The 24758-nt window shown below is 42.3% G+C and overlaps 1 protein-coding gene across 6 annotated transcripts in view; it reads right to left on the bottom strand.

Moving 5' to 3' along the window:
- The window catches only part of LOC124133262 (inositol hexakisphosphate kinase 1-like), a 63176-nt gene that overhangs the window by 27541 nt on the left and 10877 nt on the right, over nucleotides 1–24758 (bottom strand). For 3 of the 6 annotated variants that reach the window (XR_007222360.1, XR_006860902.2, XM_046497609.2), the window contains exon 1: nucleotides 9997–10115. The exons of 1 other annotated variant lie outside the window; for it this stretch is intronic. The gene's annotated coding sequence lies outside the window, so the exon portion shown is untranslated. Of the gene's footprint in view, nucleotides 1–9996; nucleotides 10116–21059; nucleotides 21222–23909; nucleotides 24028–24758 lie in introns of those variants that run through there. 2 more of the 6 variants (XM_046497610.2, XM_046497613.2) reach the window with 2 other exon arrangements.

Below are 24758 nucleotides of genomic sequence, written 5' to 3' on the forward strand. Positions count from 1 at the left end.
TTGTTTCCACACAGGTATAGGTTGTTTCACATCTGTGACATGGAAACTATACCATGTACACTGTAACACAAATGTAACACATCAACATCTTCATGATGAAGGCAACAATAAAAATGATGACATGCAATCAACCAGGTAATGGAGACAAACCGCTCAATCTGTGTTGTCACCTCTTATAGCAAGCATAGGTTGCTGGGGACCTATTCTAACCCAGAATCCACTTGGGGGGAAGACAAGCATAGGTTGATGGGGACCTATTCTAACCCAGAATCCACTTGGGGGGAAGACAAGCATATGTTGCTGGGGACCTATTCTAACCCAGAATCCCCACTTGGAGACAAGCATAGGCTGCTGGGGACCTATTTTAACCCAGATTCCCCACCGGGAGACAAGCATAGGCTGCTGGGGACCTATTCTAACCCAGAATCCACTCAGAGGGGGAGACACTTGAGGTTACTGGGGACCTGTTCTAACCTAGAATCCACTCAGAGGGGGAGACACTTGAGGTTACTGGGGACCTGTTCTAACCCAGAATCCACTCAGAGGGGGAGACACTTGAGGTTACTGGGGACCTGTTCTAACCTAGAATCCACTCGGAGGGGGAGACACTTGAGGTTACAGGGGACCTGTTCTAACCCAGAATCCACTCGGAGGGGGAGACACTTGAGGTTACTGGGGACCTGTTCTAACCCAGAATCCACTCGGAGGGGGAGACACTTGAGGTTACAGGGGACCTGTTCTAACCCAGAATCCACTCAGAGGGGGAGACACTTGAGGTTACAGGGGACCTGTTCTAACCTAGAATCCACTCGGAGGGGGAGACACTTGAGGTTACTGGGGACCTGTTCTAACCTAGAATCCACTCGGAGGGGGAGACACTTGAGGTTACTGGGGACCTGTTCTAACCTAGAATCCACTCAGAGGGGGAGACACTTGAGGTTACTGGGGACCTGTTCTAACCTAGAATCCACTCAGAGGGGGAGACACTTGAGGTTACTGGGGACCTGTTCTAACCTAGAATCCACTCGGAGGGGGAGACACTTGAGGTTACTGGGGACCTGTTCTAACCCAGAATCCACTCGGAGGGGGAGACACTTGAGGTTACAGGGGACCTGTTCTAACCTAGAATCCACTCGGAGGGGGAGACACTTGAGGTTACAGGGGACCTGTTCTAACCCAGAATCCACTCGGAGGGGGAGACACTTGAGGTTACAGGGGACCTGTTCTAACCTAGAATCCACTCGGAGGGGGAGACACTTGAGGCTACTGGGGACCTGTTCTAACCTAGAATCTCCACTGGGAAACACTTGAGGCTACTGGGGACCTGTTCTAACCAACAATCCCCACAGGGAAACAGTTGATGTTATTCGGGACCTGTTCTAACCCACAATCCCCATGGAGGTGTGATCATGGCGATGAGTAACAGGGACTTACTAGTATCTGGCTGATGATGCCTGGATACTTTCAGCAATCTTTTTTCATGTTTTAGGGGGCCCAGGCCTTAAAATGGAGGGCCCAGGGTGACCATTGCACAAACAATATATAGAACTTACATTATTTGTGAAGCCTTATGATAATTATACACAGGGATGTACTCAGATATCGTGTTTGAGAACTTTGTAACAGACTACCTGAACATTGATAGTGTATGGTCACTGAATAGAAATGTCAACAGAAATGACGGACATTCTACAACTGAACTAGATCTGAAGACTAACAGAGGCGAACTCTATTGTCCTCCATGGGCCTCACAGCGTGCACAGAGCACAACACATGTGTCCTTTCTAAATGTGTATGTAATAAGATGCAATATTTTCATCACAGTAAAACCATGGAGATATTTTCAATTTTTATCCAAAAGATCAAATCAATTTCTGACAAGGGTGAAAACCTTTAAAATCAACAACTTTGACCCTTTTTCAGCCGTGGATCTACGTTTGGCATGTTCATTGGTGTGATATGTTCAAAACGTGCAAATGATGAAACCTGTGAGAAGACATTGTTTGTTTGTTTGTTGTTTGACGCCGCACTCAGCAATATTCCAGCTACGTGACAGCGGTATGTAAATAATTCAGTCTGGACCAGACAATCCAGTGATTGACATCATGAGCATCGATCCACACAATTTGGATACGATGACATGCATCAACTAAGGCAGCGAGCCTGACCACCCGATCCTGTTAGTCGCTTCTTATGACAAGCATGGGTTGCTGAAGATCCATTCTAACCTGGATCTTCATGGGTCTAATTATCATTTAATTGATCAAATCTATGTATGACCTTATACTTGAAATACCTTTCACAACAATTTCCGAAAGATAGGCCCATTTCCTAAGCATGTAGATCCAGCATCCCCTTCTTACATGTTCTGTCTTAAGTCAGAACAAAACTAACTTGTGTTTCAGGTAACCATGGTAACAAACAAAGTTTTTTTTGTAGTTTTCTATGTGATGAGTTGCCAATGTAACAGATACATTTTTATCAGTGTCAAAACCGAATTGATAAGTCACATAGTTTACCATGGAAACACAAGTATTAGGGATTGACCTTTTATATAAAGCTTAGGCATGTTCACACTGTGAAGTAGAAGGAAGTATATGACAATAATAACAGTGCTTGACTCCAGTATTTAACAAGGACGAGTATTACAAATACTTGAATGAACTGCACCACCATCACTAACATGACCTTTGATCTACACAATGGGGATACGATGACATGCATCAACCAAGTCAGCGAGCCTGACCACCTGACCCCGTTCGGCGCCTGTTACGACAAGCATGGTCGCCTTTTACTGCAAGCATGGGTTGCTGAAGCCCTATTCTATTCCAGATCTTCATGGGTCCTGTGGAAATGAGAAGTTGATACCCGAGCTCTTTGACAAGCCAAATGGTCAGAGATTAAACTGCATTACTCTCAAAGTTATTAAAGATCGGTTAAGGAGCTTAATGATGTAGACAACTGTGTTATACCCGGTATCATTTGGCATCTCCAAGCCCTAACATGCCTCTTTACGTCATTTTTCGGTAAATTTCCTTGCTGCAATATGGACTAATATTAGCTGAGTTTACAAGACCAGACATCATTTTACTCAACTTTGGCTTTGGGCTAGTGCAATTTAGCATAAATACCCCACTCAGACACAGTATACTAACTCCGAGCTGACCAGTCCTTGTTTTAGCCCCTTAATGCCGAGCACCAGACAGGGTAACAAGTACCATCTTTTAACATCTTTTGGTATGACGCGGGCCGGGATCGAACCCCCGAAAATAATGATATAAATGCTAATTTTCCTTCATGATGGAAATGTTTCCTCAACCAATTTGTTAACCAACTGTAAGATGCCAAGTGTCTTATTGTCATGTTGTTGTTGTTATTGGTTTGTTGTTTAACGCCGCACTCAGCATTATTCCAGCTATATGACGGCGGTCTGTGTAAATAATCGCGTCTGGACCAGACAATCCAGTGATTAATATCATGAGCATCGATCCGCGCAATTGGGATCGATGACATGCATCAACCAAGTCAGGGAGCCTGACCACCCGATCCCGTTAGTCGCCTTTTACGACAAGCATAGTCACCTTTTACGGCAAGCATGGGTTGCTGAAGACCTATTCTACCCCGGAATCTTCACGGATCTTATTGTCATGTACTGTACTGTGTTGTTGTATCTAGACCTTACCATGCTTATTGTTGTGCATCTTCTTGAGGCAAGTGAGTTAACTGACTATAAAAGTCCAGTTTCAACCCTTGTCGAACTAGGCCGGTATTCATGGTATTGTGGAGTTACAATTTGGCGGGACTAACGAGTCTGTGCATAGTCCAATCACAATCACGCAACAAAATAAAAATCCAGTTTGAAAACTGTCATGCAGATTTCGATAGATTGCAGGATTTGCAAAGCAAGGCCTTGTGATCAACAGACGGGAGACCAACTTTTAGTCATGCAGACCTTATGATCAACAGACAGGAGACCAACTTTTAGCCATGCAGTCCTTATGATCAACAGACTGGAGACCAACTTTTAGCCATGCAGTCAATATGATCAACAGACGGAAGATCAACTTTTAGTCACGCAGACCTCATGATCAACAGACAGGAGACCAACTTTTAGTCATGCCGACCTTATGATCAACAGACGGGAGACCAACTTTTAGTCACGCAGACCTCATGATCAACAGACAGGAGACCAACTTTTAGCCATGCAGACCTTATGATCAACAGACTGGAGACCAACTTTTAGCCATGCAGACCTTATGCTCAACAGACGGAAGATCAACTTTTAGTCACGCAGACCTCATGATCAACAGACAGGAGACCAACTTTTAGTCATGCAGACCTCATGATCAACAGACGGGAGACCAACTTTTAGTCACGCAGACCTCATGATCAACAGACTGGAGACCAACTTTTAGCCATGCAGTCCTTATGATCAACAGACGGGAGACCAACTTTAAGTCACGCAGACCTCATGATCAACAGACGGGAGACCAACTTTTAGCCATGCCAACCTTATGATCAACAGACTGGAGGCCAACTTTTAGCCATGCAGACCTTATGATCAACAGACTGGAGGCCAACTTTTAGTCACGCAGACCTCATGATCAACAGACGGGAGACCAACTTTTAGTCATGCAGACCTTATGATCAACAGACTGGAGACCAACTTTTAGTCACGCAGACCTCATGATCAACAGACGGGAGACCAACTTTTAGCCATGCAGTCCTTATGATCAACAGACGGGAGACCAACTTTAAGTCACGCAGACCTCATGATCAACAGACGGGAGACCAACTTTTAGCCATGCCAACCTTATGATCAACAGACTGGAGGCCAACTTTTAGCCATGCAGACCTTATGATCAACAGACTGGAGGCCAACTTTTAGTCACGCAGACCTCATGATCAACAGACGGGAGACCAACTTTTAGTCATGCAGACCTTATGATCAACAGACTGGAGGCCAACTTTTAGTCACGCAGACCTCATGATCAACAGACGGGAGACCAACTTTTAGTCACGCAGACCTCATGATCAACAGACTGGAGACCAACTTTTAGTCACGCAGACCTCATGATCAACAGACGGGAGACCAACTTTTAGTCACGCAGACCTCATGATCAACAGACGGGAGACCAACTTTTAGTCATGTAGACCTTATGATCAACAGACTGGAGGCCAACTTTTAGTCATGCAGACCTTATGATCAATAGACGGGAGATCCACCTGCTGATTGTCAACAACACTGGGCTAGGCAGACCAAGCACCAACTCCAGATCAATACCTCAGCTTAACAGAGGGGAGACCCACCTGTAGTTATGAAGACCTTGTGATCAACAGAATGGATGACTTGGGCTATGTCAACAACCCTGGGCAAGACTGACCAAGCATCAATTCCAGATCAATACCACAGCCGACAAACCCATAGAGCACCCTGACTCCCAATGTCCACTGGTTGAGTTGGCCTATTGAACATGTTGTATGGCCAGTGCTGAATAGTGATCTGTGATGGCTGACTTCATGTATGAAATCTATTATTGTGTAGACATGGTAGAGTTGGGCAGCAATATCTAATTGAACAGGTCTCTTCATAAGTATATGTTTGCATCTGGATAGAGCAGTATTTAGTAATCCAAGTATTGGATCATTTAAATACTTACACACTACAAATTGTACTGTGAGAAAGCCCCAGGGGGATGAAGGACGAAGGCGTTGAAACTTGGGTGAAACCCTAAAGTACAGACACAGGGGAGGTGAAATGGGGTTTAATGTTGCGTTTAAGATCATTGCACTTACAATTACTGTAAATCTTGAAATTAACGCAGGCGTGGATTAAATGCAAAATGGTCTTTGTTCGCATAAATAAAGCTTCGCATTTTTGTATCCAAAATGACAATCAACAATAAGACAGCCTCACTGCACACTTTGGGTAGCGGAAATACCAACTTGAATATGATACACAAACATGGTTTATTGAGCAGCAGTTGTAACAAGTATATAACAATGTCTATTAAAGAATAGGAATTACACAATGGGCATCCGGTGAGTTATTGTTGTGCGTGTTGTTTTAGGAAAATACTCAGTGCTAATAAGCAGTACTATTTGCTGTATGACTGGATTAAGGTAAGGATACTGGGGGGGGGGGGGGGGGGGGGGGGGAGAGTCGCAATGATTTTGAGTCGCATTTTTGGCAAGGGGTCAGCACTCGTATTAATTTGGAGACGCATCCAGATTTACATTATATAGCAATAAGCATGTGTGTGTATGGTTGCTTTTACTCGGCTTGGCTCCTGACAGTTTTATAATCATGATAATATATGATAATGCCAGCTCAATGAGATACCAAGCCACAATTTAACATGGATACAGTGAGAGTGTGGTCTAAGGGCCTCTTGAAACAGTGTTTCAGTTGTCTCCCAGTGTGTCGGCTTCATGTCCCGGAAAGCCCAAGGAACAGAGCTCCAGATAAGCTGCATATCTGCGTGAAATACGCATCAGAAATGCAGAAATACACAGTAAAATAAAATCCAAGCGTATCAAATACGCAACGAATATTACAGATACGCTACAAAAATAAAACTTGTGCGTATCATCAAAATATTGTGAAGTAATCCTGCGTATTTGATTAGCAAATCAGCAACTTATTTTGAAATTATAAAGGGGCATTCCGTCAACCTTGCCAAACTCCACGATGACAGTTACATCATGATCATTTGCCATCACACTTTCTTGTGGAAGTATCGTGGTATTCTTGAGTCCTATAAAGCTCTCGAACCCACACGACACCAGTTTGCAGGGACTAGATGAATAGTGTTTTTAAATATTTAACTTAAATACCCACATGTGTAAAAACTAGTGGGTAACAGAAATTTGAATAAGCAGTTAGAATTACTGATACCCAATGAATTTTAAAATGCATGGGTAAAATACCCACAACACCAAAAGCTTATCTGGAGCTCTGAAGGAAGGATCTAGACATTGATCACTTTAGGGACAGACCACCTGGTATTCTTTGGCGAGTTGGCTCTTTTAGTACCAGAAAGAAAAATAATTAAACCTAAGGTTGCACAACAACATCAAAATTGTTTCCGGGTAGGCTGGGTGTCCTCAAAGTTTTATGGCATTCAGCTCCTCCTTTCTCAAAAACAAAGTGTGTGTCTTAATGCAGTGACTGAAATGTTATCCTTTCTCTAACCATGGTACAATGATACACAATCAACCAAATAAAACGTTAAAATCACATGAAACAGTTACATGACCATGTCAAACAGATTTCAAAATCGTTACACCACTGTTCATCATCAATATAATTCTTCCATTCACAAAATCAAACAGCACTTCCATCGCACTTGTTTAATTTTCCAAAGGGAATCACTCATGATATTTGAAGTTTCAAAGTTATTCAAAGAAACAGGATGACAGCCAAACAAATACACTGACAGCCATACCTGCATTATATGCCTGAGGAGAGATCTTTGAACAATATTACTGAAGCATGCAAAATTTGTCACCACATGACACTTGTTTCACAAACAGCGTTGCCATGGAGAGGGCCCGCATAAAACTCTGCAATATTCAACAACATAACTGTTTTGTGTCATTGTCACCTACTGCCATCGCTCTAGGCAACTACTTCACAAGCAGTTAGAAGTAGGACACACACTAGCTTATTCAACAATCAACCATTTCACAAAGCCATCTCAGCGCTAAGATTCATCATAACCTGACCATAGTCGTGGCATTTTGATTGCTTTGTGGAACGAGCCCCTGGTTATTGAATGACCATGTAGATGATGAAAACTACAAAGTAACCAGCTTACATGTGTCACACATCATCATCACTATCATCACCAGTATCATCACATTCCTTGTGACAACCCAGGAACCCACTGTCAGATGATAAACACTATTAACTGCATTAACATGACAATCTCATTCAAATTAGATCTTTTACTGACACAACACCTCTCTGACATCAGATTCAATAGAATTTTTGAATCAGCCAAACAGAGCTGAGGCTTTCTTATTCTCGGTACAAGTCATCAAAGCATTCAGAACAACACATCCTATTTCTATATCTCAAAAAATAAATTAAACCAGCAGTTCCAAATGTAAATAATAAAAACTATCCCATTGCATTGCTGTGTATATGCAATACACCCTGTCATTTCTGAGCATCACACCCAAAAGGGAGTACCATCGAGGAATATTTGTGTTATGCATGTTCTGCGAGTCTTGACCAGACAATGCAGTGATTAACATCATGAGCATCGACCCACACAATTGGGATAAGATGACATGCATCAGCCAAGTCAGCGAGTCTGACCACCCGATCCTGTTAGTCGCCTCTTACGACAAACATGGGTAGCTGAAGACCAATTCTACCCCAGATCTTCAATAGTCAGTCTTTTCAATGACAATAACATCTACTGAAAATGAACTATCTCAACTTATAACTGCCGGACAATGCTAGTCTTGATCCTCGTACAATGTCGTAGTGGACAAGGATATTTTGGGAAACTTTAGCTTACACATGTCTAATGGCCAATATTTTCACTTTGCCACACTTATCTTCCTTATATTGACTGACAGTTTTGTGCTTAGCTAAGGTACCATATGCTTTGTCACGTGCTGAAGTCTAATGTAGCATTGTTTCGGTGATTCGATACATAAACAGGACATGCATTGGATCATCAGCACAATCACAGCCTGACAAAATATATCAAGTGTTAATCAGGTTTACCATGACCTGTGCAGGGGCCAATAATCGTCCCCAAATGTAAAACAATCCCAAATTAAACATTTCCAAATTTCTGTTATTATCATGACGACAGTCACAGCTAACCTGACTAATGTTATGGCTTTGTAGCGGTGACTTGTAGTTTACACTGACAAGTGATAGCAGAGGAAGAGGCTCTAATGCTTAGTTTAACATTATTGTTTTGAATGCAATGTTCATGTGATCATGGTGATGGAAAAATATGATAAGGACAATAAGAACTGTCACACTTTTTCCAAATATGGCTGCCAAGGGCACTTAGTTGAGAATCCTAGATAAATCCCATTCAAAGCAAGATATTTTGTAAATAGCACTTCAACATGTTCAACCATCCTGCATCGTCACTGACAATGCTCATGTCAGGCTCAGTAATGTTTTCACAGGTACATTGTCGTCGGTCTTCTTTACAAGCTATAGTTTGTTGCTTAATGCCGCACTCAGCAAACATTCCAGCTACATGACAGTTGTATGTAAATAATTAAATCTGGACCATGCAATCCATTCATTGATATCAAGAGCATTGACGTACGCAATTGAGATGCAATGACATGCATCGACAAGTCACCGAGAAAGACCACCCGATCCCATTAGTTTCCTCATACAACAAGCATGGGTTGCTGAAGACCTATTCTAACCCAGATCTTTATGTGGGTCTTAACAAGAAGTGTACATTCAATCTACATGTTGTATCTTTTGTACTGGAGGAAATAAATTATTTAAACATGTTCATGGAAAACGACCATTGTTCTTTTTATAAATATTCATAGAAATTCCAAATGAACCTAATGACATCAACTCAACAAATTCAAATTTACATTTGAAGAAAGCGAGCATTTCATGTGACATGTATGAACACAGATCTGCTACATAATCAGATAACCCTCGGAATATTTCATTTACAACTTCATATGAATACTTCTGAATTTGTTATAAATACAACAAAAACGTGACCTCTAGCCTAAGCCGATTTGGGAGAGAGACGACGTGATGGCAGTCAGGTGTGTCTACCACGACACAAGGCTGGCTGTAAAATTGTTAGGCCGATTTTTATCAATATTCATATATTCTGACATCGGGCTTCATTCCCCTTCGTGGGCGAATTTACCCACTTCTGTAACATTATAGACAGTAATATCGTGATGGGATATTACTCTATCGTGAAAACATTGTCTACGACTTCTAAACTCAACATAAACACAATCACGGAAAATATTCACCTGAAATTGAGACTCGTTTTTCTTTCCGTCCCTTCCAAAATGGCCTCAGCTGATCGACTATACCAAAGGGAGGTAACTCTGAATCGCCACGCACCTGACCGTTCAAACCGAAATAAAATCCCCAATCTATTTATAGGCTTGACACTGCACTTCGTAACTCGTGAGAAGGAATGGCTTGAGCAGGGAATATGCACCTTGGTACAAATGGGTGATACAGAGCGATTTCTCACATTTCTAAACTATAGAAATACTATACAGTGAATAGTACATTTGAAATCAAGTCTTGTGTATTTGACTTGACGTTGTTTAGTCTTGGGGCGCTGACAAAGAATTGATAATGCAACATTCGACAAAATGACGCAATTCGGGTCGGCCCACGTATACTGTTTAGTGAGATTATTACGAAATTTAGCTTTATCGAAATATCCTCTCTCTCAAGGGTTTCACCAAAGTGGTAAACGTCTGAGACCTGCATCACTTAAATTCCGGCTTTCCTCCCACATCAAGCTGACACTCCGTGATATAACTGAAATACTATTCAAAGTGGCGTTAAACCCAACTCACTCACTCACCACAACTTCAACGGGTATTTTGTTTGATATCTACATGTGTTCTATCGGCGTTAGTGTATTGGAAATCAAACCCAGTTTGGTGATCAGTCATAAAGGAACACACACTGTGCTACTGGCGTTTCAGACATCGATCAGAATATGGCATATTGAAAACCGGGAATTATAACTACCTGTTAGGGCGTTACAGGTAGAGTCGAGTTCCTCCAATAAACGCACCGAACAAGATCGGCGGAACTACGAGGAAAGATAAAGATATTGAGACACAAATCAATGCTATAGGGCATTTCAGTATTGCGTTTATTGGACACCAGTGGAAGTAGGAACTGTTTGAATGACTTCCTGATTAGACTCGTCAATTACCAAATATATTGAGCTTGACTATGCGTTACACTGTATGAAATGCTTTGAGACAAGTTCGATCAATCGATTTATGTCTCTTAGCACATTTTTAACACCTTAATTATCAGAGTGAGTGAGTATGGTTTTACGCCCTCTTAGTAATATTCCAGCAATGTTACGGCGGGGGATAGTACATTGTACCCATGTGGGGAATCGAACCCGGGCCTTCGGCGTGGCGAGCGAACTTAATTATCAGAAGGCAAAAACAAGTTTCGCGGTGGGGAATTAAAGATCAACACGTGCAATATGCTAATGCAGAATACCTGGTGCTGTCTAACTGCATGTACAAACATTCCACTTGTAAGATGTAATCACCACCTATCTACAAAATTGAACATCAAACCATGCGTTGATTGCTATAAGACCTTGAACGTAGCAAAACACGGTTAATGGTAATTATAGTAATCAAGAACTATCACCGATAGGACCGAATTGAAATTCATGACTTGATTCGTGGAAATGTTGAAAGAGATTTGATATGATGGCGTTTTGCCCATACCATTGCATAATTAGGTACAGAGCACTGTGAGCATTGATGTGTTAAAATCGCTAGCCTGTAATCTCGATCTGGTTTTAAATTCTTTCCACGAAATAATGATTACTATTTTACAGCCCCTTTCTTTTAAGTTTTTAATGAACTGAAACCATGGACTTAGCCCTTACCTTTATAAAGAGATTCGAGAAGAGCATCAGTTGCTCTTGTCTTCACGTGTTGAAGAGCGTCCGCTGTTTTTGTCTTTACACAGTGAAGAATGTCCATTGCTCTTGTCTCAGACAGGGCAGAGCCTGTTCTGAGAGAAATGTTCTGTCGGAGCATGTACTGGACGGCCTTAGACTAACTAAAGACTTGGGGAGACTGGTCATCGCTTGTTGGAATCCAGACAAACATTAGTCGGAATTTATAACATTGGAATTCGATATTCTACATGAAGAAGCTCATACGAGTCCCTCTTTACATTTCATAGGATCCAGTTGTGGTTCAGTCCTTTTCGGCCTGACATATATTTAAGTCTGAAAGCTTTTGTACAAATGGTCCAAGCTTTGGAGTGCCATTGGAATTGTAAGTCATGATGAAAATAGCATCCTAATTGGAACGCCAAAGTCTTGAATTCTGTCTACATCGATTAGGCTGACAGAGTAGTTCTGGGCGCTGGCGGTGGTAACCATAGAGGGTCGAACACAACGTGATAACAGAGGCACTGCCGGGATATAGTCGGGGGCTGGGAGATCGGCGAGGGAGGGGTGGGGGTGGGGGTGGGGTGGGGGGGCGAGGGAGGGGTGGGGGTGGGCGGTGATTTTTGAGCCAGAAAGGACGCCGGTGCTAAGAAATGATTAGATTCCGGAATGCTCCCCTTCGAGGGATTGGACAAGCGTAGAAGGGCACACTGGCATAGAAACCAGAGCTTTCACCGCCACTGGGGGCATGCGTACAGAATTTGCTCAAAGCTCTTTTTGTTGGTAACTTTGCTTGCTGCTATTTCCTAGATGGAAGGTCCGAACTTGTGGAAGTGTAGGGTCTAGGTTGGCATTCATCACTTAATCCAGAACGATTTGCTGTGGTAGATTGTCAGGAACCGTTTTACTGATTTTAACATTTGATTAATATGCACTAAAGAAGAATATTCTGAAAGTACGGTGGCGCATAAGGGACATGGAGTCTGTTTTTCAATATTTTGATATTTCACTTACTGTTATCGTAACCTTTTGCAAATTAACACGATTTGTCATACAAATATGTGATAAATCACGTATAAAGAAGATACTGAATCGCTGAATTGTGAAGCGAAAATGTTAAAAACTAAAATGAAAATGCCCAAAACAAAAACGAAAAGGTCAAAAACTAAAATGAAAATGTCAAAAACAAAAACAAAAATGTCAAAAATAGTTTTCACCGCGGTGGGCATATTATCACCGCGGGGGAAATAATTTTCTGTATTTTCATTTTAGTTTTTGACCTTTTCGCTTTTGTTTTTGACATTTTCGGGGTTTTTTTTACATTTTCATTTCAGTTTTTCACATTTTCGCTTCACATTTCAGTAATTCAATAGCTACTTGAAAGTACATTTCCATGTTTTTCGGTTGTTATACATGATTTATCACATATTTGTATGACAAAGTGCGTTAATTTGCAAAAGGTTACGATCAAAAGAAGTGAAATATCAAAATATTGAAAAACAGACTCCATGTCCCTTATGGGCCACCGTATGAGAGGGACAGAGGATTAGTGGGTGAGTTGGGTTTAACGTCGCTGTTAACAATATTCCAGTTACATCACGGCATGTCAGCTTAATACGGTGATGCAGGTCTTAGACGTTTACAACTTTGGTGAAACACACGTGAACTGGTATGATGCTGTCAAGGATAGAAAACTAATCTGAGGAATATAGGATTCAAAGTAACAAGACATTTCTCAGGAATATGCATATTCACAAGCTGATGCATAAATATAGTATATTCCTATGGATATTATAGGCACGGACATGCGCACACACAAACACAGGCGTATGCAGGCGTATGCAGGCGTAACTGTTATGCGCCGATGGACTATATATGTGCACATTCATTATAAACCTCGAAGAATGTCACTCTGTTATATAAATAGGTTCGACTTTTCTCGAGTAAACCCGTAAAGGAGTTATTCCCTCAGAATGCCCGGGTAAGCGGGCTTTCCGTGAAATTTAACGTTTTATAAATTTGCCTCTTGATGTGAACACAATTGTGTTTGGTGATCGGTTAAAAGTCAGAAATTTGATTTAAGAGATTCCATGACGTGAATCGGACCTGCAACCTCACACACCGTAATAAGTTTTGTAAACCACTGTTTTCCCACTGAGCTACTGGGGCAGGTGATGAGAATTTGTTCAGATTATCAAGTCATGATTCCATCAAATCTAGGCTGCACGTGTTTTTTCTCTCGCAGCTTTGAGCGAATTCCTTTTAAACCGTGATACACTGTATTGTTTCACTATAAGGTGTGTCGACGTTATCTTATTTTTCCTGGTATTTCTTGCATTTAGAAGGTTCAGAAATAGGATATGTAAGCCCGGGCAGTCGGGAAATGGGGTCGGGCCCTCGGCCCTACCCTTCTTCCTTCCTCGCCGGGCTTACATTCTCTGTCATGACCCCTCGGCCCTACCCATCTTCCTTCTCGAGTGGGGAGTTTAAATCCACAACATGACAAGGGGCGGCGGGGTAGCCTAGTGGTTAAGCGTTCGCTCGTCACGCTGAAGACCCGGGTTCGATTCCCCACATGGGTACAATGTGTGAGGCTCATTTCTGGTTTTCCCCGCCGTGATATGGCTGGAATATTGCTAAAACGCACTCACTGACACCTCTTGAATTTCAGATACACAATTGCACAGTGTAGAGTACATACACACATCCATACAGACAGGGACGCACGGCTTGCCCTCATTTCTCCTACGCCTCATATCGCCTACAATAATTCAAATGCTTAATTGCCTCACCCCTATTATATGAATGGGCATTGTCCATCTCAGGTTTAACCTTCTTTTGGGTCAGTTCATTATTTTAGAGGTAACACAGCACTTGACTTATGTGCAGTCAGCTTTAAATTTGTTTTTATAAGGGTGTAGGCGAAATGAGGACAGGCCGGACACACATCCAGGCACGGACACTCAAACACACCTCCCTCATAGACACATACCCCTTTACGAATCGTCCTTAACATTTATGCATTTTTAACTGTTATGGATGGTCGCGTATAGAAATGAAAATGAATGACAACACTATAACCACGGACTTGTATAGATCCGTGCTATAACTAAGACATTTAGTTGGTGATTTCAACATTGTAACACGACAACGATAAGCAATAACCTTCATCGCTAACTAACATTCTTAAGATCACAGCATGCATTACCCCCCCCCCCCCCCCCCCCCCCTTCCTCCCCAATACTCCCTTGCCCTCCACTGTGGTATAACCGCATATATTTAAATCCCGGATGTGGTCTGATGCGGTCGTGATACTGGACTGCCTGACCTCTATAACGTTAGCCTCATTATCGCTACATGGTACGGTGCATCCTCCGAAACAAGATGATTGTTGATTTGGAACTGAACATCTCTGTGCTGTCAGCTACTCTCTGTCATGGCTGAGAGAATACACATACACGAAACACGCCAGTGGGTATCTGTTGTACAGAATGTAGCCCAACTATCTTCAAAGTCTTTCTCATGTACCACAGCATATCCCCCATCTATCTCATGTACCACAGCATATCCCCCATCCATCCCATATACCACAGCATATCCCCCATCCATCTCATGTACTACAACATATCCCCCAATCCATCCCATGTACCACAGCATATCCCCCATCCACCCCATGTACCACAGCATATCCCCCATCTATCTCATGTACCACAGCATATCCCCCATCCATCCCATATACCACAGCATATCCCCCATCTATCTCAGCATATCCCCCGTCCATCTCATGTACCACAGCATATCCCCCATCCATCCCATATACCACAGCATATCCCCATCCATCTCATGTACCACAGCATATCCCCCAATCCATCCCATGTACCACAGCATATCCCCCAATCCATCCCATGTACCACAGCATATCCCCCAATCCATCCCATGTACCACAGCATATCCCCCAATCCATCCCATGTACCCTAGCATACCCCCAAATCTATCTCATGTACCACAGCATATCCCCCATCCATCTCATGTACCACAACACATCCCCCAATCCATCTCATGTACCACAGCATATCCCCCATGTAACACAGCACATCCCCATCCATCCCATGTACCACAGCATATCCCCACCCATCCCATGTACCACAGCATATCCCCAATGTACCACAGCATATCCCCCAATCCATGTCATGTACCACAGCATATCCCCAATGTACCACAGCATATCCCCCAATCCATCTCATGTACCACAGCATATCCCCCATGTACCACAGCATATCCCCCATCCATCTCATGTACTACAGCATATCCCCCATCCATCTCATGTACCCTAGCATATCCCCCAATCCATCCCATGTACCACAGCATATCCCCAAATCCATCTCATGTACCACAGCATATCCCCCATCCATCTCATGTACCACATCATATCCCCCATGTACCACAGCATATCCCCCATCCATCTCATGTACTACAGCATATCCCCCATCCATTTCATGTACCCTAGCATATCCCCCAATCCATCCCATGTACCCTAGCATATCCCCAAATCCATCTCATGTACCACAGCATATCCCCCATCCATCCCATATACCACAGCATATCCCCCATCCATCTCATGTACCACAGCATATCCCCCAATCCATCCCATGTACCACAGCATATCCCCCAATCTATCTCATGTACCACAGCATATCCCCCCATCCATCCCATGTACCCGATCTTATATACCGATACTTACACTGTAACATTAACCGACTTTAGGATAAAAGGTGGATGTCACCAAACCCTCTAATCGTTTTGTTTGCAGAAACTTCCTTAATGTAGCAATACTAGGCAACACCTTGAATCCCCCCTTCACGCCCGACCCCACTCCCTGAACCATTTCATGTACCCTAGCATATCCCCAAATCCATCCCATGTACCCTAGCATATCCCCAAATCCATCTCATGTACCCTAGCATATCCCCCATCCATCCCATATACCACAGCATATCCCCCATCCATCTCATGTACCACAGCATATCCCCCAATCCATCTCATGTACCACAGCATATCCCCCAATCCATCCCATGTACCACAGCATATCCCCCAATCTATCTTATGTACCACAGCATATCCCCCCATCCATCCCATGTACCCGATCTTATATACCGATACTTACACTGTAACATTAACCGACTTTAGGATAAAAGGTGGATGTCACCAAACCCTCTAATCGTTTTGTTTGCAGAAACTTCCTTAATGTAGCAATACTAGGCAACACCTTGAATCCCCCCTTCACGCCCGACCCCACTCCCTGAACCAAACGCTCAAATGTCAACGTCATGTGATTTACAGCAAACCCACCATGCCAGCCATCGTTACGCCCATATTGTCATTCCATTACGGTGGGTGCATTAACATTAGATGTGTTTAACAACTAATTATTAACACAAATTAATTACTACAAATCGACGTTTCAGAAACTTTCGTAATTTGCAAATACCGTAAATCCTTGAATAAGCATATGACTCGATGACAAGGATTGTAACAAAATTGAAACAGAAAGTTGATTATTATTAAAATAATCATTCTTGTGACGTGACTCTGTTGTTCTAACCGTGTATTATTTCCCACGAAAATGTTCATCCAAATAGCTGAAACCCCCTATCAACATAAACTATTCCATTGTCATCGCGCATCTCCGTGTGATTCGTTCCCAATGTGCCATTCCTCACCACTCGCCCCTTTCCGTAACCTGCAAGAAGATTCGGCTTGTCCCGGAATAACACGAGTTACGAATGCCCATGTGTATCAAGTTTTGTACCCACAACATCTCGACTTGCACGTGCAACCGCCTGTTTCATTTCGACAGAGGTGTAGTTGTTTGTGTTCGTCAGCGTTGAAATGTCAATCTGCACTCTCCTTATTATTTTTACGAATAGTTAATTAACTATATACACAAACTTGATACACATGGGCATTCGTAACTCGTGTTATTCCGGGACAAGCCGAATCTTCTTGCAGGTTACGGAAAGGGGCGAGTGGTGACGAATGGCACATTGGGAACGAATCACACGGAGATGCGCGATTCTCCGTTCATTCTTCATGACATGTACGTGAGGGCCTCCGTGGTATTGTCGATAGAGCGTCTGCCCCTGAGCGGGAGGTAGAGGGTCCCCGGTCGAATCATTCCAAAACAAGGTGACACTTACACTCGGCTTCAACGTGTTAAAACAAGTACAGATCGTGAATACTAAAACCCAATGTCATTTAGAAAAGTGGTCACATGTAACAAATGTAATATTTGGGATAACACTCTCTTAGTAAAATAGGGGGCACGCGTGGCCCAGTCGTCTAAGGCGCTGCGATTCACTGTGCAGAGTTGCGTCCCTTGCACGCCAGAAACCTATGATTGTGGGTTCGAATCCCGGTTCGCTCCGATTATGTTTCTAGGTTTGTCAGCATCATACCCATGCTCGTGGGTTTCACCGAAGTGGTAAACGTCTGAGACCTGCATCACTTCGGGCTTTCCTCCCACATAAAGCTGACACGCCGTGATATAACTGGAATACTGTTAAAAGCGGCTTTAAACCCAACTTACTGACTCACTCACTTAGTGAAATACAAATTCTAGTATTTTTGGGACTTGGGTCCAATCTGGAATTCGAACTCACACTCTCAGGGCGAGCACCTAATCTCCTGCACACAAGGACTAGAATCTGTACTTTACGAAGAAAGTGTTATCCCAAATATAACATTTGTTAAGTACTGGTCGGTTCGGCGTTACTTTGCTAGCTGTGACTGAGTGGGGTATTCTTGTTAAAAGTGCGGTATCTCAGTGGGCTGGCACTATGAAACAGGCTTTAGTCCGGACTGGCACGCACACACGCACACCTGTGCATACAAATTGCCATACAGGTGCGATATTCTTGAACGCGACGTTAAACTCATTTCATCTCACTTCATGACATTGTCTGGAGGATTTACGGTAATGTCAATCGCGTGACTATTGGCGCAACGTCAATATATAGACACTGTCTCTATCATGATTCAGCGTTATCCCGTACCTGTTTGATATATTACATTCATACATATTAATTGGTCATTAGGACAAAATAATGCTCATAGTTAAGCGATGTGCCGAGTCTTTAGCAAACAAGGACAAGGTTCGGGGTTCGGGACTGGTGTCAGAGTTTTGTTGTGAAGCTACTTAAAAAGACATCAAGCCAGGTCGATTGCTTTCCAAGTAATAATATTGAGTCGTGATATCTTTGAAATCCCTGGAGCAGATAACACGAACACAATGTTCAACAGGCTTTTCCGCACAAACATTGACGGCAGTCATTGAAACGTTCCCCTATAATTTATGACGTCGGCCAGGTAAAGACTGTTTACATTGTATTCTATGTTGTGCAATCGGATATAGATAAAGTGAAACGTGATTGCGTTGCGTGTTTGATACGTTAACTCACATGATGAAACGGTTGGTACAAAGGTACAAAACCAACAGCAATAGGGTGCCATGGAATCAGTGAGTTGTGTTTTATGCCGCTTTGAGAATAATTTCACTTATGGAGAAAACCCGAGATAACACAGGTCGGAAGCGTTCCGACAAACCAACTATCATAATCAGCGCGAATTTATGATTCAAACACACGGTAATCGGATCTTGACACACCCAAGCGACGCAACTCTGCACAGGGAACTGCGACGCTTCTGACGAATGGGCAGCCGGTGCCCCCTGTGAAATGGGAAATGACTTGTTCTGCCGTGTGACAATGATAGTAACAATTGGACAACAAATATCAACCACGAAAGGACCATCGAATTATCCGAAGCTCGACACAAGCGGAGTGTCGGTATGAGATCAAAGCGTCGACTAGAGTGACATTGCCTTTTACAATAACGCCACGAAGGTCAGTCACGAACTAACTATATACAATGAAGTAGCGTTGCCTTGGGACCATAGACTTATGTCGAATTATTCGTTGTTCGAGAAAAGCGGATTACCAATATAAGCCATATAGTGTCGATATGAGCAAGTGAGTGAGTTGGGTTTAAAGCCGCTTTGATTTGAACAGCATTCAGTTTTATATCGCGGTTTGTCAGCTTAATGTGGGAGGAAATCCCGAAATGATGCAGGTCTCAAGATGTTTACCATTTGGGTGAAACCCATTTGTGGTGTGCTGTTGAACCAAGACACAAAATACGGGCGAGCATGGATTCGAACCAACGATCATAGGTTTCTGGCGTGCCCAAGGGAGGCGACTCCGCACAGCGAATAGCGGCGCCTTACAAGTGAGACGACTGGGTCACTTGTTCTGTGCCCGCAATGTCGATATGAACTGTGGTGAGACTAAGATCTGTGTCTTAAAAGATATGTCTAGTTCACGGAATTCAAATTAACGAAGTATCTCTGTATTTAAATGGATGAGCAATTGTAGAAACCAAGCTATTATATATAAATAGAACAGAATTTTATAAAACAAACTTATAAATCCATATCAAAGTCAACAAAAACGAGCTTTTTTAAAAGCGGTCTACTTTGGACTGAACGTTGCAGGTGAAAGCTGAGGTGACTCTAGGTTTCAGCTGGAATAGCGAAACAGTAAAAATCTGCATAAGTAATAAGTTTAAAAGGGAATAATTGAACGATAATTTGGCGGCCATCTTGGTAACATGCTGGCCATCTTGGAATTTCGGTTTCTAATTTCTTTCTGCTTAGATGCCCCAAAGGAAAACAAATGATTGTGCTTGTATCAATTATACCCGTGATCGTGTCCGCAAGTAGGTTATTTAACAAGCGTGCCGAGTGCCTAACTGACCGAGAATGACCATTAATCACATAACGTCTGTATTTGTTCAGTATGGGTCATGGGCTGCTATACTGACACCATTACGCTTATTTCAGTGTGATGATTCAAACTAGTGAGTGAGTGAGTATAGTTTCAAGCCGCTTCTCCATCAATATCACATCTTGCTAATGGCTCATGCTTAAATGTTTTTATTATTTTCCAGATTGATTGTGCTATAGCCATGGTAGCTCTCTTACAAGCAGTCGAAACATTTTATGTATTCTTGCGATGTATATTGATATTCGGAGACATTCGCCACTATCGTCTCGACCAGGTGTCTTGTACACATTTACAACACAAGACCTTACACTGGAGATGTTGTAAGTAAGTAAATGAGTATGGGTTTAAACTGCTGTTAGCAATATTCCAGCAATATCATGGCAGGGGACACCAGAAATGGGCTTCACACATAGTACCCATGTGGGGAATCGAACCCGGGTCTTCGGCGAGAAGAGCGAACGCTTTTCACCACTAGGCTACCACACCGCCTCTGACTCATATTAGAACGAGATCAGTTAAACACCTCACGATCAACGAAATGAATCCGTTGTAATGATATTTTTAAACATTTACTAACCTTTATCAGCGTCTTGACTCTCTCTTGAGCTGGTTCCCGTACAAACAGTTTGCGCTAATGCTGATCAATTTGGGGTTTGTTTACATTACATTGCTTATAAACACCATCAAACGCATAAATACCCATTTGAACTTTACAAATAGCGAACGTGAGTATTCGGATGCAGGCAGTATCACGTATTGAGTCAACCTGCTGACACGATAGGGCCTGCACAGTTATAAATACCTGCGTTGGGGCAGACTCGAAAACACAGCCTCGCAATGAGGTCGTTGGCATATCTCGCCCATGTAATAACAGTACATGTTTACCGTGGTCATTGTTCAATCAGGAGTGTAGAATAGAAACACGTAATTAAACAAATTATGCACAGTGTATCCTGTCATTGCCATAATGGGACAATAACCATGAGGTTCATTTCTTATATGATTTGTTTGTTTGTTTGTTTGTTGTTTAACGCCGCATTCAGCAATATTCCAGGTATATGACGGCGGTCTGTAAATAATCGCGTCTGGACCAGACAATTCTGTGATCGACATCATGAGCATCGATCAACGCAATTGGGATACGATGACATGCATCAACCAAGTCAGCAAGCCTGACCACCCCATCCCTCTTGCGACAAGCATAGTCGCCTTTTACGGCAAGCATGGGTTACTGAAGACCTATTCTACCCCGGATCTTCACGGGTCTTCTTATATGAGATATCAACATTATGTAAAGCCTCTTTAAGGATGTTGATAAAATGTACAAGAAAATTTACCCAAACTGTTATAATGATGACTCCCTGAACACAATCTGACCTCGGAAATGTCAGACAAGTCCCTTTACGAACAGGTGGGTTAAGTTTGGTATTTCCCGCATATTCTCACAATCCTCACGTCGATTAGCTGTACCTTTTCTCCTAATAGCGACTGTCACATGTCTCCCACTTTTGGATGCTTTGCGATCGTTCGGACACTGCGTTTTTCTGCATAGCCCAGCTACATCTATGGGGAACAACTTACAAGACACTTCCCTCTCTAAAATAAGGTCGTCCAATACATGACTTCATCAAGTTGCGAGCGCATATTCGAATTTATTAAAAAATGACTGAGTTTTCCGAAGTTGAGAAAGTGATATTCTCATTGCAGTGAAAATAACACTTGATATTTCACCGCCGTGAACATAACACTTTGACGGAACTATTGTCATACAAGAGTTACCTCCCCTCACATTATCTCCCTTTATCGTAAGTGTCTGGCCCGTACACAAAGTCTTGACCTCCAATTTACGTTAGTTCCACATTGACATAGTTAATATCGTTTCATGCCGATTGTTATTCTCTTGAACAAGTTTCGTTATAAACCGTAAATTTCTCATTTAACTCGTCAATTGAGACTATTCGCAAAGCGCCATTTTATTTACTTGACCACAGTGTATGCTTTCGCTTCCAACAGCGGTCTCATCGTTTTCAAGAATATTTTTTGTTGAAGTTGATTTTGTATATAATCATATCTATATTTTCGTGAACCTAAATATGTTTTGTTACTTTTGTTTATATTTTTAAAGATTTTGAAAACACGAAACTACTTTTTTTGGTCGCAAATACAAGGCGTGGTGAACCGTCCCTCTGTGTTAAGTAGGGAGAAGTACGTTTCAAGGTTATACATTTGTAATGAAATAATTTAACTTTCCGGTAGACAACTACACGGGGGGAAAGGGGATATCTTTACTTATAGCTACGCCACTCGTTAAAATATCTCTTTTCCCCTTGTCCCTCGATGAGAGAAACATGATATTTCACTCGACAAATGAATTACCCTCTGTCACCAGAAATGACGTCATGACAGAACAACGTTTTATTGTGAAAAATTAAACCACGTTTTGTATATATAATTAAGCTGCTGGGGACCTATTTACTTACTCGGAATTTGCACGAGTCAATATCCTTTTGAGTCATTGTTATAAATAATAATATCTATATTTACTGGACTATTTACCGGACTAGACAATCCAGTGTTTGATGACATATAATCAATGCAAATCACACAGCATAACCACAGGATCCATTTATTCTCCTCTCGTGACCTTGATAGGCTGCTATATTCTTACTCGGAATTATATACATTGTATTATGATAATGTCAGGAGGTAGACCCGTGGGAAAACCGAGTAAGTGAGTGAGTATGGTTTTACGCCGCTTTTAGCAATATTCCAGCAATATCACGGCGGAGGACATCAGAAATGGGCTTCACATATTGTACCCATGTCGGGAATCGAACCCGGGTCTTCGGCGTGAGGAGCGAACGCTTTAACCACTAGGCTACCTGACCACCCCTAAATCCGAGTAAGAATACTAGTACCAGCCACATGTGCTTGTAAATGGATCGTGTGGTCAGGCTTTGTGATTTGCCTTGTTTATATGGCATCAATCACTGGATTGTCCAGTTATTGACAGACCGCCGTCATATAGCTAGAATATTGCTGAATTAGGCGTTAAACAACAAACAAATAAACAAACAAACAATCTTAAAATGATGATTATCCAACGTAAGCCGTGATGAAGATTTGATAGAAACTACATTTTATAATAACGTACCGATTACAAGACCTTATCAAAACACAAAAGTGAATTCCTTGGTGAAGTTGGACAAGTCAGAACACACTAAACAATATCTGTAGGTTTATATTAGTAAATAATTAGTAGGCAATTCTATACATGTCTGTCAAAACATGTACACTGTCTTACTGCCTTTAACGCTATTGTTTTGCTTACATGACGTCGATATATATATATATCCACACCCACAATTATATATACCTCTTAATTCAAACATTTGTCTAGAAATATGGTTGTAAATGCACGCATTACCTTGATCGGACCAAGTTTTCGTTCTGTCTGCACACGGTTGTAATATCTCCGCCGAGTAACACAGCTGATGTCGAAATGAATATCAGATAACACGTGACCCAATTATTTATATATCCGCTACGTGCATTTCTCTGATGTCGCAACACAGCGGCTAGGGTGTAACGCAAAACGCCAGTCCTCTCAACGGGCTCAGGCTTGCGACATACGAATGCGCATGTACTGGTTGATAAATACAGCTTCATTGCCGCGACTGAAGGGCAACTGCGTACACACGGGGTGTTTATTATTGTTGATACATGTTGTCATCGCGATTGACGATTACAATGAATACGCATTGCTTGTGCATATTTAGCTCATGACATGTTCTTATTAGAAAATTCATTTTGACAGATTTTAGTTTATTATAATCTAGTTATCATTAATTTAATACTGAAGTCGCCATGTTGGCTAAATGTCTTTCTGCAAATGGAATAAAAACTTTTTTTTCAATTATTGATGTATTAATAACTATAACTATCCGTATATGCATGTAGTTAAGCGCGTGAATAGTGGTAACAACGGGTGAATGGGGGTGTGGTAGCGGGTGGTTGTGATAGTTACGGGTGAAGGGGGTGTGGTAGCGGGTGGTTGTGATAGTTACGGGTGAATGGGCGTGGTAGCGGGTGGTTGTGATAGTTACGGGTGAATGGGCGTGGCAGTGGCTGGTTGCAACAGTAACGGATGAATGGGCGTGGAAGTGGGTAGTTGTGATAGTAACGGGTGAATGGGCGTGGCAGCGGGTGGTTGTAACCCTAACGGGTGAATGGGCGTGGTAGTGGGTGGTTGTGATAGTAACGGGTGAATGGGCGT

The sequence above is a fragment of the Haliotis rufescens genome, unplaced genomic scaffold (assembly GCF_023055435.1).
Source record: "Haliotis rufescens isolate VD_foot unplaced genomic scaffold, xgHalRufe1.0.p SCAF_2, whole genome shotgun sequence".
In the NCBI taxonomy this organism is placed as follows: Eukaryota; Metazoa; Mollusca; class Gastropoda; order Lepetellida; family Haliotidae; genus Haliotis; species Haliotis rufescens.